The sequence below is a fragment of the Pinus tabuliformis genome, chromosome 4_1 (genome assembly GCF_031772625.1).
Source record: "Pinus tabuliformis cultivar Carrire ecotype Pingquan chromosome 4_1, CPIR1, whole genome shotgun sequence".
NCBI lineage: Eukaryota > Viridiplantae > Streptophyta > Pinopsida > Pinales > Pinaceae > Pinus > Pinus tabuliformis.
Genome location: NC_142303.1, coordinates 730,001,129 through 730,017,227, shown reverse-complemented (window position 1 = coordinate 730,017,227; position 16,099 = coordinate 730,001,129). Strand labels below are relative to the sequence as shown.

The 16,099-nt window shown below is 33.0% G+C and overlaps 1 long non-coding RNA gene and 1 pseudogene across 1 annotated transcript; both read left to right on the top strand.

Moving 5' to 3' along the window:
• The first annotated feature begins 629 nt into the window (after window positions 1–629).
• Window positions 630–1,937, top strand: LOC149178210 (uncharacterized). The gene is made up of 2 exons (XR_016258835.1): window positions 630–1,444; window positions 1,547–1,937. It is a non-coding gene; the product is annotated as an uncharacterized LOC149178210 (long non-coding RNA).
• Window positions 1,938–14,362: 12,425 nt separating this feature from the next.
• LOC149178209 (nematode resistance protein-like HSPRO2 pseudogene) lies at window positions 14,363–15,655 on the top strand (annotated as a pseudogene).
• The last annotated feature ends 444 nt before the right edge of the window (window positions 15,656–16,099 follow it).

Here is a 16,099-nt window from a genome sequence, read left to right as displayed (position 1 = left end):
TAAAATGTAGCGTTATATATTTGTAATGTTATAAAGAACATGGTTTCCAATTTGTTGATTTATTTTCCACTTATGGGTTGTGGAATAAGAAGAAAATTTACCATCTCACAAGGAAAGTTACCACCTTATAATAATTACCCACGTAAGGGTTCACTACGATTTACCTTTGTGAAGGATGTTAACCCAACTTTAAAAGGCTCCTCATCATTAACGCACTTAAATGAATTTATATAATTTTTTTTTTCTTCATATTTACAATACTACACCTTAAAGCATAGTAAGTGAAAGTTTTCGATGATGGCACTTTCTCGACCGATCGTAGAGGAGGTGGGTTGTATTATTATTCCACGACTTATTCCTGTCATAGAGTATAGGTGGTAGTTAGAAAAAATTCGATCGACATGTTGGTTTTTATTTTCGTGTTCAAATCGATGGTGTCCACGTCCTCCGAGTTCACATGGTCTTCACGTGATTTCCTGTTCGATCGACATGTTGGTTTTTATTTTCGTGTTCAAATCGGTGGTGTCCACGTCCTCCGAGTTCACATGGTCTTCACGTGATTTCCTGTTCTTGGGTAAAGGGAACGGTAGAGATTTGTCTTTCCCAATCCCAGGGTGGAAATACACCTCTCAAACCCTAACCGTACTGTCAAGATTTTTTCCCTTTCTTGTTTGGTTTCCGAACTATTTTTGGAATGGTATTGTATCTGTAGAGCGTCGACCTAGAAAAATATTGGTGAACTGGCATCTGTGATTCCTACCGGGGTTTGCGTGGAAAATATATTTCTTCCATTCCGAGAAGAGTGTATTGTTTACCACTCTTTTTTCTATGGTATTAGTTCCAAAATCCCCTGGTTCGAGGCAATTGATCGAATTTATTTTGTCTTTTTTTAGGGCATGCTCATGCATACAATGTTACAACAAATTCGGTACCCAGTTGGAATCACTAAATCCTTCAAGAAATTCTAACCAAGCATTTTCCACAGGTAAGTCCCTTCCCTTCTTATCGTTGTGTTCTACCTAAATTTTTGTTTTATTTGTAAACTTATTATTATTATTGGGGTACTAGACAACCCCCTTCGTTGTTTATGTTATTCGATTACGGTACCCCTAATTTGCTATGAAGAAATGGGTAGGCTTCTCTTGGATTGGTTCCTACTCTGGCAGTGACCCAGGTAAACTTCTTCCAAAGCCAGCTATATTTCCCCAAATGGTTATGAGCGTTTAAAAATTTCTGAACACACCTTCTGAGTTAGTCGCTGAGGATTTTAGTTAATGATGGAGTACAATTAGTGCTTTATATTTTTTTCCTATGCTGTTGTAGTTTGTCATTGCCTATTCAAGGTAATGGTAATTTTGTGTCCCCTCTCTCAGCACTTGTGGGGTAATACTTTATATGCTGGAAAAAAATGCTCAGAATTCTTTAATTTTTCCCACGTCTATAGGTAAAGTTCCGCCATTTAATAAATTATTAACTTATTAACTAACGGTTTACCCAGAAAATGCTTGCGTTCCCCACCTTACCTTTTTCGAACTTCTGGTTACAGGTACGTGATGCTAAGCCTAGATGGCCTTCATATGACCGAGACAGATCTTCTCATCTAACTACTATCCACTATGTTATAGGTCGGTTCCCATCATAATTCTCACAGGCTTCCTCATGTTCAATTCGATGCTCAATACATTGGGTTCCAGTTTGATTTCTATTTTCTTTGGTTATGGGGTAGTTACTAGCAGGTTTCCCTAATTTTGCTAATAGGAAAACATTCAACTGTAAACAATGCACCTGGTAAAGGCCTCTAGCCTTTGTTCTATGAATATTCAAGTATATTCAATAATACGTATAATATCTGGGTAGATGGTACTAAAACTCGTTTTCTGATAACATGTAATTACTATTTTTTTTAACCGAGGGTTAATTACAATTTCTCTTTTTTTTCCTAATTAATTTGATAGTCTTTTGGTTCACTACATACATACTCTATTTGAATGTTTATTGTATACTGTCCATGCATTTCTTTTTCTTATAGTAATTATTGGTAAGAATCAAGGATTAAAATTTAGTCTTTCATAACTCAAATAACTTCCTTATCAATTTGCTAACAGCGGGTACCGATTTATCCTTAGTCGCTCCCCATTTACAATTCAGGCTCAACTATCGCCTTCAAGTTGGAGGCCATTGACATCGATCTAGTGTGATCTTTGTCTGTGAAATTCCTTAGCATTACGTAGTCTTCCATGTTTTCGAAAGAATTTGTTTGGGAACACACTTTGTCCTAATGTTTGTGCAGGGCAGTGATTATGAATTGGTTCCCCTATCAAAATTTCTTTAGGGAAAAATGTTGTTCTATGCAACATGAATTTTTTGTTGTTTTTCCATATAAGCATCACTTATGGGAAACTCCATCCTAATGGCTATCCAATCCAATAATGATTTGATAATTAAATACACTCTTAAGCCTAACTTTGTCCCCCAACATGCATAATCATCTAAAAATTGTCATTGGTTCGAGAATGCGTGAAGTCTGTCTATTCATTTCTCTTACAGATTCTTAGGAATTATCCTTTTCATTTTTTTGGTATCGATATCATGCTACTTATACATTTTTTTAAGAGATGATTTTCTAATTTCGTCTATATAACATCAACTTATAATTCCCCCTTACTCTGTCGATCATTGGGTTATAGTTCCATGCAAACTACTAGACTTCAATATGAAAAAAGATCATTAGCAAATCTTAACAATTCGATTCAATGACTTTTTATTTTTTTTCCTTTGCTCAGCGAGTCCCTTTTCAAGACTAAACTTTCTTTCCCCATTGTTTACTACTAATAATATATACTAATAATATATTGGAGACTAGAGTTATGGAAATGGGATTAAAATCTTTCCTCTTCGCATATAGCGCCTTTTTTTTAGATAATATATATATTTTTAATATATCTAAGCATCCAGATTTACTGGTCTTTATATTTAATTCCATTCCTCCTCATGTCGAAATAAGACTAGATTTCATTTTAAAAAGGATTATCCTAAACATACTTGTTACAAATAGACATAAGGAAAAGGAAGCTATAATTTAAACGTGGGTTAGAGAAAAATAAACCAAGACATTCCTCCAGAAATTTTCCTAATAGTTGTAACTACATCTATGTTGCATCCTTCATCATGCATTTTTTTAATGAAACTCCTCATATCCCAATATAAAGAAAATACACAGTTAAGACCTCATCATAACAATATATGAACCATGCATAATTTAAATTCATTTTCTTACTCAACCTATGTTATTACCATTAATCTATGTATATAGAAGTGTAACAATTCTTTAACCTATCTTATTACCATTAATCTATGTATGTAGAAGTGTAACCATTCTTTATGGTCTCGAGAATATCAAATACCAATAGTAAAACTAATTACAATTGAGATTATTTTACCATGATATAGTAAAATTTCACATTTTTTATTTCAGTTAATAGTAGAAAAAGTAGTAAATCTAAAACTACAATTGGGATTAGTTTACAGCCATATCGTTGAATATAAAATGTAGATATTTACCTCTGGGATTAGTTTACAGCCATATCGTTGAATATAAAATGTAGATATTTACCTCTTAATTGTAGAATAATTTCCTACTTACAGATGTATAGTGAAATATCTCTCTATTTCACTTGGATGCGATTATTAATATTTTTTATTATCTTCATTGCCCTGTCAACATGCAGAACATATCTCTCAATTTCACTTGGATGTGATTATTAATGCTTTTTGATTATCTTCATTTCTCTTTGAACAGGGAGAACAACGTCAATATCGTGATACATAAATTTTTTACTACAACATCAAATTCTATTTCTTACATATTGGTTTTCGATGATATGAGATGGTAGTTGTGTTTCTCTATGTGAATAATTTATCCATACCAGATACAATAGGACTATTATAGTTTAAAGCAGGAGAGAAATTCTTCAAAAGTAAATTTCATTTCTTTTCTATGTGTATCATAATTTAACACTAACTATTGTTTTAAAAAAAATAATTACTGACTAGAAAGTCTCTTAGATCTAACACCCTTATGAATCAGTTTTAAAGTTTCCATTAATAACTAAATAAACAAATTATTTGATGTCTAATTTATATGCTGTCTAATTTATATGCATAGATCCAATGTGAACCCCAAAGACTAATAATTATTTTCAACAATTTTTACTTTTCCTGCATGTGTATAGAAGTGAGTATACATGTGTATAGAAGTGAGTATACAGGCAACCATACATAGATAAAAAACAAACATATAACCATACATCCCAGATCCAACATATATCTATGCATTCTTCATAGTTTCTCCTCATTAATAATAATAAAAAAAATTTCTACGTACACTTAGGAATAATATTAAACTATAATAATTTGAAATGCCTATCTAAATTTAATTAATGAAATAATTCTAATAAAGTATGAGAATATATAAAATATTTTATATTCTATAAACACATATCATTAAATTAGACAAAATTCACACTACCCAAGGAAGAAAAATCTTTTAACCGAAATCATTGCTTGGAGAATACTTACTAACTGAGTACGCTCCACCTACACCCAACCATGAATTGCCTCCCCATGAGCTAATATCTTCTTGCCATCTAATCCGATCGCTTTGCCTCCTAAGTGGTTTTCTGTTTATAAACTCATCTTACCCAACAAATATTAGTAGTCTGGTGCTTTAAGGTCTTCCATCATTTTTTCAGGCTTTTTTTTCTTTATTTTTTTCAAAAATATATACTTTCTTTTTTCATTAAAGCACATTTTTCTTTCTGGACAGTGCTTTCTTTCACTTCACCTAGTATTTCTCTCCACCTAAGTGATTAAAATAATCTTTCTCTCTCATTATGTTAATTTATTTTCTTTTATTTTTCTTTATTCCACCCCAACCAGTATTTCTCTCCACCTAGATGATTAAAATATTCTCTCTCCCATTATGTTAATTTATTTTCTTTTATTTTTCTCCTATGGATTTTTGGGAGACTTTTAAGGTCCATCATCTGGACTTGACCACTACAACTTTTTCTAAGATGGACAAAATTCTTGTACACTCTAGCGCTCTTTGCTGAATATTTCCAAAAAATTTATTTATTAGCTCAATAATAATAATATAATTACATCATAACATAAGTCTCACCATGGATTCTCTCGCTATTAAATCCAATAATAGTTGAATGTCTGAAAATAGTAACTGCCTAAAATATAAAGTCATAGGGGTGTTACAAATGTCCATATTGTATTTGAAAAGTTTTCTTTGGTATACCTTCTTCTTTAATCCACAAATAGATTTGGGATCTATTTTAGTAACACAATTTCTCCCTTCACTTGTCAAACAAATAATTTATTCTAGGCAAGGGATACTTATTTTAATAGTCATTTTTTTTAGCGGTCGATAATCAATATACATCCTAAATGTTTCATCCTTTTCCCATTAAAGTCGATTGGTGCACCCCACGATGACACACTATGTTAGATGTACCATTTGTTTAATGACTCATGTAACTGCATTTTTAATTCCATAAGTTCTTGTACGCTAATTTGGTAAGGTGTGTTTCATACTAGTATTACTTCTGGTATGAGTTATATAGAAAAATATATTTCACTCTTAGGAGGTAAACCAAAAATATCATGAGGAAACACATCCTTTTTTTCGGACATAGCTCTTTTTAGAATTTTAGCTTATTTTTGGATTTAATGGCTATGGAAGAGGATATGGAAACTATGATGTAATTATGTTTTATGTTATTGAAATAGTAAATGAGTTGCATGGAATTTTTAGGAAAGATCATTAGAGTATTAAAGACTTTTTTCCAATTTATAAATTCTTTTAGTGGGTAAAGTCCACATAGTGGACATTCCCAAAATGCCTCCTAAAGGTATCTAGAAGAAAAAGAGAAATATTACGTTAATTACTTGACTAGAGAGAAATGCTAAGTTAGGTGAAAATAATAATAAATCAGATCAAGAGAGAAAAGTGTGCTTTAAAGAAAAAGAAGAGATTTTTTTTTTATAAATTAAAATAAAAGGCCTAGGCAAAAGGGAGTGCACACCTTAAAAAAGGATGCTTCTAAAAAATTGTTAGGAAGAACCTATAAGAAAAACCACCAAGGAACCAAAAAGGTTGTTGATTCCTTAAGGTAAGAAGGTCTAAGATCAGGGGGAATTGTTTGAGACAAATCATGATTGGGTAGAACGTGCTTTGTTCCTCAATATTCTCCAAGTATTTAATTATGATTAGAGGAAATTTTGTTTATATTTATATGTTGATATTGAAATTAATTAAAGTTGTTATAGTTACTATTTTTCATGCATGTCTTAATTTATTTCAAGAGATAAATTAGATGAGTTATATGATTGCAACGATATTTATATTCGAAATATTATAATGTTTAATTTCTTATTAAAATGGCTAGAGGAATGAGAAATAAAGGAGTTAATAGTTACTAAAGTTGTGGACAGTAATAAGGCATGTGATATGATTGGTGAATCAAAGTATGGATAGGGAATGAGGTGAAATTCAAATGCATAGTTAAATCATCCCCTATAGGATAAATTTTAATTAATGTGTGTAAACATTTAGCTGTGCATGGACATGACAAGTAAGTGAATTTTGTTATAATTTTTAATCTACTAAAATGTAAGAATAGAAGTTACGATAGATCTTAGATAGAATTCTCAGACTATTCCCTGTATAGAAGTATATGCAAGTTAAAAGTACACTATAGATTGTAAATAAATGAAGATACATTCCTATAAAATATGCAAGTTAAAAGTACACTATAGATAGTAAATAAATGAAGATACATTCCTATATATATGTCTTAGGCTGACTAGAGCCACATAAGTAATGAAAAGTAATTTTTTTCGGTTGGGGTATGGAAACATGGAATCTTCATAATATTCCAGTAGATAAATTCAAAAATTCTTTTGTTTCTAAGTCTAGTAAGGTAGATTTTAAGTTTACCTTTGCTACATGCAAGTAAATTGATCAATCAAAACTTTGTAGCAAGTACAAAGAAAGCAACACTCCAAGTTTATTAATAGATAACATGACTATAGTAGTCTACTTTTTCAAGAACATGTGTATTCCTTAATAATGTAATATACAAAGGTAGAACAAAGCTATATAATCCACCATGGACTAAGTTTTATAACCATCCTTATTTTACTACATTGAAAGTGGTATAAAAATTCATTATATACGGTGTAACACAGATTTGTTTTCTATGATAATGTTTAATGTTGGCTGTCTATAGACATAGAATACTTTTAGATTGGATGGCTAGGGAAACCATCTTTATACTTGTGAGATGATGTTATTAATATAATTATTGTGATGTAATTAATTAATCATTATGTATAAATAATAATGTATTACTGAGGAAAGGAGCACTAGAGTTGGAATATTTTTTCCCTATTGGAAACAGTTTTTACTGGTTAAATAAAAAATAATCTTCCCTAAAAATCTTCTAAAAATACCTAGGAGGAAATATTAGAAAGAAAAAAAAAATGGATTTAATATGATGCGTGAGAAAGATCGTATTAAATCACTTAGATGGAGAAAGATATTAGGTCTAGGTGAAATAAAGTGCTACAGGAGAAAAACACAAACTTTAAGGAAAAATGAAGCAAGCTTTTTTGAAAAAAAATATATCAAATAAAACCAAAAGGCCTAGGCTAATGGGTTGGAAAACCCAAAAGAAGGACTCTCCTAAAATATGCGAAGGAAACTTATAAAAGAAAACCGCCCAGGAATCAATGAGGTTGTTGACTCTGGACACCAAGAAATCTTAGCTCGAGGAAAACTGGCATAGGTCGTTCATGGTTGGGAGGAACATGCTCAGTTCCTGAGTATTTTATAAGCAAAAACTATGGTTTGAATTCTGGATATAAAACTTCATTAATAGAAAGTGTTAAATGTCATGCATACTTTTTATAATTTATTATCAATTTTAGATGATCACTCATAGATAAATGAAGATCACTAAAGGTAGTATTGTATACATTGGGACATGGATTAAATGATGCATGTATAATATATACATTCCCTAATATGTTATGATGACTAGTATGCAACTCTCGTTATGAATTTATGGAAACATGGGTTTTATAAATTACTGGATATTTGTGAATTTTCTTACATATGCAAGCATACGCGTTTAATGAAAATAGTTTTTTATAGAAATTTAAAGGAAGCAGAAGTCATGGAAGTATTGTTAGTATGAAATTATATCAAATATTGTCATGTAGGCATATGATAGATCTGGAGGACTCAACACCACAACCATAGGGTGGAATTAAGCCCAGAACTTAAGATTTATGTGAATACTTTATTGTCCATTTAGAGGTAAGTAGGAGTTGAGAAAGAAAATAGCTTATGTAAATTCCTTAGCATACTCATATCAAGTCAAGCGACTGTCTATGGGGTCAGAAATAAAGAACCTTACAAAAAAAGCATATTATATCCTCTTTATTAATGCTAAAATTCGGGTTTACGTGATTTGCCCTAAGTTTGGAAATAGTAAATATAAAGGCAGAAAACTAAAAAATTAATACGGAAAAAATATACCTACTAAAAAGAAATGAGAGGACAACATAGAGGACGACTGTCCGTAAGGGAAGGAAATAACATGAACTTTGTGCTATGATGTTCCGCTAAGAGTATCCCTCGACATTAAGTGTTAAGCGATAAATTGATCTTCTGGGAACTTGAGACCATGCATCCATAATTCAAAGTGGGAGTGACCTAAATATATCACTTATTAACGCTAGTGTGAGAAGCTAACTAAGTAAGAAAAGGAAGGATAGTCGGTACTACCATTAGTGTCAGTATTTATGTGTGTGTATTGAGACAATGAAGCCAAACAAAATAGACAAAACCCATTGGTGGTATATAACATAAGTTCATAAATAAAATCTGAAATTGACAGTAACTCTTACACAATAATCAATTCTTATATCTAATTTTCCTTGCACATATTTTGTGCAAATAACAAAGGAACAACATGTATAACGATAAGTGATTTTTAGTAGGCAATGATGACTATAGACTTAACTGGATTCCCGATATTTTAAACATCCCATTGAATACAAGGATACCCAACCGGTAAAAACATACATATAGAGAAAAACAATGTCATGAAGTATATTTTTCTTATATTGGAAGAAAATTAAGCCATCTGAACACAAAAAAATCGAAGCCTTATCATGCACAAGGACTACGTAAGAAAATTGAACCATTTCAAGCTTAGCATTTGAGTGCTCACTCATGGTTTACAATAAAAGCTATATAGGTTACCCAGAACAAAGACCTCAAGCCTCTACGCATACATCTAGAAGCAGAAGTGTGGAAAAAAAGATTCTAACCTACGAGGTGAACATTGAATTAGTTGGGCTCAATGATAAGAACAAGGAAAAATACTAGTTTCCAACCAAAAACCTTAAAGGATTTATATGCCTTATGAAGGGAAAGTACCTACAAAATTTCATTACACTCGGGTTAGACTTGAACTAGAACAACAATAAAATATTAACTACATATTTTATATTTTTAAAATGTAAAAGAAAACAGAGTCTTTACCTATAAGAGTTTCTCACCAAATTGAATTTAGAAAAGAAAAAGAAAAATATCGGAGAAGCCATAAAAAAATCCAAAGAGAAATATCGAATAACATCTTAGCATACCACCAGTGCTCGAAGGTAAGTGAGTGTGAATTAATCGCTTGCGAATGGACCGAGGTCACTAGGTGTTGGAACCCAAAATAAAAATGAATCCCTTAACATATGGTGTACTTGAGGGATTAAACCCTGGAAGGTTTCACTTGAATAAAAGAAAAAAAAATTAACCCTTGACTCTTGGAAACCGTATTCATCACTGATCATGCATGAGAACCAAAGTATTTCTAATTACCTATGTAGGTGCGTGGATGGAAATAAGAGGAATTTGCACCAAAATATGTGGAAAAATAAATGAGGATACTTCAATTTAGAAATGAACTGGACGAAGAAGAGAAATAAACCCAGAACTCGCATCGAACCAAAGAAAGCCCCAAAAATTTAAGAGAAAATGGTGAAGAATTACCAACGTGAGAAGGTATTACGAGGATAGAAGAAAAGAAAATGCAAAACTCTCCCTGTAGGGAGCAAGGTACCTTCCATAGAACGAACTATAGGGAGATGAGTAATCCAAAAAAAACGCAATGCACAAAATGAGGCAAAACTGAGAGGAAAAATGTGTACTTTTAATTTAAAAAGAACGAGTAAAACTTACATTAGCTCGTTGTTCCCTCTCTCCATGCAAAATATTTTCCAACAAAAAGTTAGATGTGTTGTAGGTTTCCATACTCTTAGTGTTATAGAAATATTCTCTACTCCTTGTGGCATCAGGGGAAACCACCACAATGAGTCAACGGAGAAATATTAGACACAAAGGGGTTTCCAAGCTAGGGTTTGGCTGAAGGGACCTTAAGCCTCAAATCGGATAAACACCAATCTTCATCGTTGACAGATTTGAGTACGATGAGAATGTGAATATCACATTGAAAATTGACAGACAGAACTACAAGGTGTTAATTTGAATAATCATGAGCGTAATTGGTCACATTATACAAAAGAAACCCATATAGGGTAGACTAATAGAAATTAAATATTTTATGCCAAGCCATAAAAAGTAAATACTTGTGATGAAATTAATATGTAGCAAGCCAAATAGGCTAAAAGGTAAATTTTATCATAATCAATTATGTCAACAAACTTTATAGTGTACACTGGCGAGTCCTATTTCCACCTCCATAGCAAAGTTAATGCTATGGAGGTACCCCTCTGACAGCCCCATACAGCATCATCGACCATGCCCCATCGACCATGCATCATTAACTGTATCCGTCTCCGGCATCCCTCTCCGGCTGCCCATCGACGCCCCAGCGACCCTGCCCGCAGCCACTGGTGGCCTCCACTCAGATCGTATTGATGACGGACGGGAGAGTGTGGCCTCCACTCAGATCGTATTGATGACGGACGGGAGAGCGTGGCCTCCACTCAGATCGTATTGATGACCGACGGGAGAGCTCATTTACGTCATGTACGAACCGGACCAACTTCCTCCAGGCCATTCAAAGTCCCGGCAATCCTATCTGCAAAACCATTCCGCCACAATTCACCTTCTGGACTCCGGCGAACAGAGAGGGAGGTGAGCACTCCGCGGCGAACAGAACAGAGGAGACGTTCAATAGACAGAGGAGCTGGCCATTGGTTATCGAGATTTGCGGTTGGCAAGGTTAGTACATCTGAAGCCTGCGAATTCTCGGTGAATTTTAACATCTATTTGGACTCGCCTAACATTTTAATTTGAGTTGCAAATCACTTCATTGAAGTGCAAAATTTTAATCTGGTGTAATAATTTCCGTCATCACTGTCTCTGCGTAAAAGACCATTTATCTCCTCTGCGAATTTATGTTCGTTCATCAATCTGTTGATAAAATTGCTGTTTTTGAATTTATTGCTCAGTTATGTCCGTTCATCCATCTGGTGATAAAATTGCTGTTTTTGAATTTACTTTCATTTTGTTCAAATTCGAGGGTTCATAATTTATGGTAAATAGTCGATCACCCTAAGATATTGTTTTTTACAAGATGGGTTGCGATCATATACCATTATTGCTTCGTTTTGTACAAACTGGGTTGCGATCATACACCATTGTTGCTTCGTTTAACGAGTTACGGTATTAAGAGTTTTGACCCAAACCTTTAGTGTGGATTAGACTGTCTTGCCTTTTTTTTTCATATGCTAAATTTAAATGCATAGTTGTAATTGTTTTGTTGTGTCATTTTCATTTTTTCAAATTTTTTTACCAAAATCTCGTTTGTCGTCGTATAAATTTTTGCAATTCTAGTGCCTAAAAGATTTCTCAGAAACAGTTTCTTTACAAAAAAACTTCAAAACATAAAATTTCAGTAACAATAAAATTACATTCCACTTTATAAATTTACAATTTAATAATAAAATACAATTTAATTTTATGAACTGAAATGATAGATATTTGAACCAATAACCTTTTTTTTGGAAAATGTAATTTAACAATATACTCATTTACTATCAATTCAAAGCTTATATAATCCATAAACTTAAATTACTTTCAAATATTAATAATAAATTATAACTTAAATTACTTTAAAATATTAATCAGAATTAACAAATATTTTAGTGACGCCCAAAATTCTAAGCCTATCATTATTGAGCTCCGCTGGAACTGAATTCCAAAAAATGTATTAAACAGTTCGAGGGTTTGCATGATTATCGGATGGATCAAACCCTTGATTGGGCCTCTTGACGCATTTCCCTCCGCTTCGGTTGCCTCATAAATGGATTTAGATTTTGTAGTGTCTTTGACTAATTCTACTTTTAGTTGCTGCATACAAATCAAATGCGTTCAGAAGTCAAATTTTAGTCAAATATCATATCAGAGCTTACTGGGCAGTCCAAGTACCAGTGGTAATTAGGCTGGGACTTGTATGACTCGTAACAATAAAAGTTCAAAATTATAATGTATTCTAACAATGGTGACAGCAATTAAAGTTTGGCATTCTCATTAATTGTATATAGTTGTCTAACTAAAACCAGAAATAATGTGAGCTTGTTAATTCCATCTAATTGATTGCGTTTAAAAACTCTCTATACTTTGAAACACGATTTCATTGAGTATACTATTCTACTTTAGTTTGCTTGAAATCCTGGTCACTTTTTCTTTTTAAGATATGTTTTATGTAAGAATTTTTTCAACAGAGTTCATCATTCTCATACTTGTCTCACTACTTATGGAGAGCTTGCCATAATCATTCTGGAATTCGTTAGATTTGTATAACAATTCTCACCATAACATTAAAACTTGTGATTAATAAATATTCGTGTTGCCTGCAAAATCTAACAGCAAATCATCTGTCCTCATTTCATTCAATTTTATATTATACAAATGAATTATGAATACTGTCGATATATTATACGCAGTCGTATAAAAGATTATGAGCTGTTGAGGTGTGCAAAAGTGGAGCTGCAACGGTTTAAGATAACTACTTTTGATTATCTCAACTACTATTATCTTACTCTTCATTATCTTAACTATGAAATTATAAATTAATTACTTTAGAATTCAATCATCATTCGCATAATTTTGTATCAAGCACGGCATAATTTTGAAACAAGGGTTGCGCCTATAGCAACCATAGTCTATAACATTTTTTTAATTACTAATGATAATGATATCTTCAACATCCATAGACTCTATCCATCCATAGACTCTATCAACGCAAATACATACACAGAAAAGTTCATTTTTAATTAAATAATAAAAATGATGTCATCACCATCCACAAAAAAACTCGAACAAAACAAAACTGTATAAAGAAAATTCCATTTTATTAGGTTGGTTTCTGAAATCTGATGCGTGATATGAGTATGTTTTTCCTTCATAGATTAATATCTACTTCTGCAATAGAATGTCTTCTATATTGTATGAACTCATATCACGCAACCAACATTAAATAATCACCTGTTTACATCTTAATTACAGGGTACCCATTTAAACGTGTATGTCGGTAGACGAAACTGGTGTCATCTGTTTGGATGGAGAAATGGAGAACGATAGTAAAAAATTACAAAACAATTGCATAGTCTAATAAATGTGGAATATTGTTGTTAAGGAATTTGTTTAGTTATTAACATTGTGAGTATATATGCACAGTGGAAACAGTAGATAAATTTGATCTAATAAGTATAAATGGAGAAATAAAGAAATGAGGTACACATGGAAATAGGAAGAAATGAGAGTTGACATTATTTACATTAAATATTAACACTTTAGATATTCAAACTAAAATCAGTTGATGAAAGCACTTACAGACTTTGTCCTTGCTGGATGTGCAATAGTAATGTGCTCAGAATTTAAGTGCCAACAGACCAACCACCGTATATTTAGCTTATATCTATTCACTTTGTTAACTGGAAAAATATATATTTATGTGTTGACATTATTTAACTCTTTTCATTATTTATGTGTTGAGTTTTTATCATCTACATAAAAAGTTGAGTTGCAACAAATAGATATGTTTTTTGTCCAGTAACATATTATATATAACTTTTTAAATATATCAAGGATTTAAGAACATTTTATTCTATTCCAGTTTTCAAAATTTTAGTGTTTAAAATGGATTTTAGTGTTTATTCTATTATTATGTTGTTCTTTTTAGATTATGGTATATGGAGAGCATTAGTGTCTTTACTCTCCTGGTTATGTTTGCAGGGAAAAAATATGTCCTGTAAATAAATGGCATCCTATTTTTCCTTTGTTGAAGAGTCCATAGAGCCCTCCCCCATGGAGTGTGCGGGTTACGAGCAGTATGTGCATCTCCCCGAGCTCAGTGCCATGTGGAAATTCAAGGAATGGCCTGGTTGGTCTAGAGAGGGGTTGGTAAAGGCTGCCTTACAATCATTGGAGATTACTTTTCAGTTTGTTTCGTCTGTCCTCTGTGACACAAGGACTTACATTGACAAAGAGGAATGGAAGAGAAGGCTTGAATCCTTAATTAGTTCCCAGATTGAGTTGATTTCAATGATTTGTGAAAATGACAAGCAGGTTCCCACTCTTCAGTTGTCAGTAAGTAGTGGTGTTCTCTCATGGAAAGTTTTCCGTGAGGTATGGCAGAGACCTGGTGCTTTACCTGTGGTTAGCAGAACAAGTGAAGAGAGCTTACTTCCTCGTTTGGGTACATGGAAAAGCGCTGAAGCTATGGTTTCTAGAATATGGCTTGCCATTGAAGGCCATATGCAGAGGACTCCCTTCACTTTAGGTCTGGGGGAACCAAATATGTCAGGTAAGCCTCTTCTTGAATATGATAGAATCTGCAAGCCAAGATATTTGCACTCTTTAAAACAACATAAACAGTTCCATAATCTAGAAGATGCCAAACTTTGCAATGTCCTCCAGATCTTTGAGGCCTGGGTATTTGTAGGCCAAGAATTGTTGCAGAGAGTATATGAAAGAATAGACTCTGGGGATTTCGTAGGAGCATCCATAGACTGTTGGATGGTTGAAAGGATGTGGAACATGCTCACAGAAATTGTGAATTTGCTTCTAGTGATGGACCCAGATGATTTCCTTTGCCTTAAACACCAGTTGGCAATTAGCAGCACTAGTACGCTTGCAAGCGCATATTGCCTTCGGTCTGCCCCCCTTAGAGACCTTACAAATGCATGCAAGGAACTAAGGCATCTGGTGCCCAAAGTCATCGGTGTTGAGGCTGATCCAAAGGGTGGACCAAGGCTCCAGGAGGCACTTATGCATTTGTTTCATTCACATGGACTGCGCTCACATAACACTTCAGGTGCTTACCATGTTGCAACAATACATGTTCTGTTGGCCTTCCAGGCAATAGAAGCCGCGGTGAAAAGGTTTTTCTTCTCATATCAGCAGCTGGTAGTAACAACCATGGGTAGCACTGAAATGAAGGGTCCATCATATCTAGGTGCTTGTGATGCCCTACGTCAGATATATTTTGAACCACCTTATTTCCCTAGTGTGGATGGTGCAAAGACATTTTTGGGTTACTATTGGCACTAAAAGTTACAACTATGGTGGATGGTACACTGGAAGATCTACAGACAAATCAAGTGAAGTTTACAAGAGAAAGAACAGTGCCTTCAGTTTTTCAATGTATTACCCCAAATTCATACATACACTTTTTACATTGACAGTTTTGAGTACTATACATAGAATTATATTGGATATAGGATTAGACTCATTTTTGTTCATCCCCATCAGTAGGACCAATCAATAGAACAATGCTAGAAATTTGGGATTTTTTTTTTTTCCCTCTCCAACATGGATAGGATACTAAGGATTCATAGTGTGCAATTCCTCCTTCGTTAAATAGTGTAAAAGATTGTCCAAAATTAAAAAGGTAATTATTAAAATTATTAAATTTTACGAGTTGTTTCTTTTTTTAATTTTTTAATTCTTTACCTAAATTTTATGATGAGTTTAATGATATTTATATAATTCATT